This window comes from Lithobates pipiens, unplaced genomic scaffold (genome assembly GCF_037356315.1).
Source record: "Lithobates pipiens isolate NorthernLeopardFrog02 unplaced genomic scaffold, aLitPip1_a1.2 Scaffold_23, whole genome shotgun sequence".
In the NCBI taxonomy this organism is placed as follows: Eukaryota; Metazoa; Chordata; class Amphibia; order Anura; family Ranidae; genus Lithobates; species Lithobates pipiens.
This window is the reverse complement of record NW_027507785.1, coordinates 127,833,168-127,836,095: the sequence shown is the minus strand read 5'-3', so window position 1 is coordinate 127,836,095 and position 2,928 is coordinate 127,833,168.

Sequence of the window (2,928 nt, the reverse complement as noted above, 5' to 3'; positions counted from 1 at the left end):
TTCTGAGTGCCTGGGAGGAGGGGACTATCTCCTCTTCCTCTGACTCATCCGACTGCTCATGATCCCTATCCAAAGATAGGGATCCCTCCTCATTTTCAGAACAACTATCTGAGAGAGGGATTTCAGCAGAGGGAGGGGATCTACCCCTTTTCCTGCTATCTTTTAGGGAAGCAGAAATAAAATTCATGATCCTCCCTTCAAAACCCTCCAATGTAGCCCTAAGGGAGTCCTCAGTGACATAAACCGGGGCTGCGACATTAGGAGAGGCTGCAAAACCTGACAGGTGCACTGACTCGTTATGAGAGGCTGGCTCCAGTCTTGCAGAGGGGGATGGTAATTTACAGGCACTCTTGGAACCCCTGGACCTAGGCGGTGACTTGCCAGTGCTCTAATTACCTCCCCCTGAGACCCTCTTACGAGGAGACATAGTACTAAGCTACAAAGCAGAGGTACTAGTACAAATGCGATCACTGTTGCGCTTAAAGTCTCACAATAAATCAATATATGCTTAAACTGCACAACCTGATGCTGAGTAGGTGTCTTAAAGTTTGCCTGGATCCAATCCCCATGGATGCTTACAGCCCACAGCTCCTGTGTCTCCAGTTACAGTCCCCTGACGCTCTGGGCTTTTTAAAACTGCCGCCTGGCGCCTGCGCAGTACAGCGCCGTGCACACTAACGTGCACGGCTCGCAACCACCCCCCCCCTCCTCCATTAGGCCGGGAGCGCGCCCGCGCGCGTGCACGAGGACCGCGGAATCCGGGGGGGGAGGAGAACCCAAAGGGAGCAACGTGGGACCCCTGTCCTGCGTGGGACCCCTTTTTACCTTTAACTGTGGCAGGAACTGTAAGGAGACGTGAGTAGCTGGAGAACCAGGCTTTCACTGAGCGTGTTTGTATTGAAAGGCATGTAAGTATGCATCAGGCTGCTCTTACTCCCTCTAGTGGTGGAAACCAGGTAAGACATACAACTACTCACAATGAAGAAATCCATTCATATATTTAAATATATAGGATGACTTCCCTTACCTGTCCCCGCCGCAGGAATTGCTGATATCAGACCAATTCCAGCCTTCACCCATCACGGCGGGTATTGTTAGCCAACCTTCAGGTATATCTGGGGCTCTTACGAAAAGATCCTCCCACCTGGGCCATGTAGAAAGCTCTGCCAGAAACTTACGGGCGCTCTGAGTAAACAGTACCCCAAGTCTGGTTTTCCCAGAGCCCAGTCTTCCAATGGAGAGGACTTACAGGCAAAACCTCGTTTCTTCGGCAGACGAGGCCCGGGTACCATACCATCATGGGAGTCAAATATCGGCCCGAGGTATGGATCCGGTTTGTTGTAGCCCTTCGGCCCTCGCAGGGACCTGCATAGAGCTAAGTTTTACGTGACCATCAACCAGACACTGGCGAAAAAACTGAGGTGCCTCCCAGATGGGAGGGGTTATATAGGGGAGGAATTCTCTTTAATTAGGGTCAACCAGTGTCCAATCACCAGAGGTGTCTATATAACCCACTATGTAATGAAGCTCCTGTGTCCCGTGATGTATGATCAAGAAAATTAGATTACTCTCTGATTAGGCGCAGGAATATTTTCTTTTATACTTCCATAGGGTTGCTGTTTCCACCACTCCTGATGGGTTGGTGGTTGTGCATAGGGTGAGTGGATGGGTTGGTGGATTGGTGGTTGCACGTAGGGGCCCCTCCCGCCCCGAGTGGCTTGAACATTGATTTTGATTTAAATTGTTTTATTTCGGATAGATAATTTAGCTAATTTCATATATATATCTTTATTTATTTTTATTTTTATATTTATTTTTATATTTATTTTTATTATTTATTTTTATTTTTATTTGTATATTTATTTTTATTTTTATTTTCAGTGCTAAATACTGCATGATTGTTTTTTTTTTTTAGTAATATAATATATATATATATTTTAAATATTTTGGTATTTGTTGTATTTATATGCTCTATCTGAGGGCAACTGGAGGTGTAGTGTATGCATATCACTACTGAAATGACACAATTTATGTGTGTCCCTCTGGTTTTTCTAATATTAATTTCCTCTCTCTTGTAATTGATTAGGCATAAATCAGACTTCCGGGGTCACGCTTGATGTGTGTATTCCTAGTTGTCTTGCGCACAATCTTCTCTCTCATTGGCTTACTATCAGTGTATTAGCTTAAATGCGGCTGTCCGACGTCACGCCGTCGCCGCTGATGAAGTCCCGCCTACTTTTGGGGACGCAACGCGTACGGACCACGTGACCTAAGCCGTGACGTCATCCGCAAGCTGCTACACTGATCCGTGCATGGACGTTTGGAGTGTATCTGTATTTATGCTCAGCACTCGGCACTGGAGATCAGTGCATTAGAATGTGAGTGTACCTTTTTAAATTATCTTGTTTTAATAAATTCGTTTAAACAGAGAGCACTAGATTTTGTTCTTTATATTTCTATATGGAATCATATTGATTTGAGGACATGAAAAAGGATTTATTCTTGGATTACTTCCGTTACGTTTGCTGAATGCTGTGATTAACCCTTGATGGGAACATGCGTTTTTGACCTGTCTGATATATCAGGGGTCCATTATTTGAGGTGAGAGTCCATCTTGCTCATTGGTAAAGGGATCACATCATCACTTGTTATGTTGATTGAAGACACACTGCACAAGCGGACTCTTCTTGATATCTACACCTGTTTTCCTTTTACTTATGGACTTTTTGTGTTATATGCACTATATTAATTGATTGTCATTTATTTATTTTAATTATTTTGCGCTGTACTGTTACTTTTCATTTTGTAATGTGGGATTTGGTATTTTGACTTATAGTATTCTAGCTGCATTTTTTTCACTTGTTCACCTATTTTATCTTATTGTGTTTAGCGCTGATTGATTTTCTGTTTACAGGTCATCATTCAGGC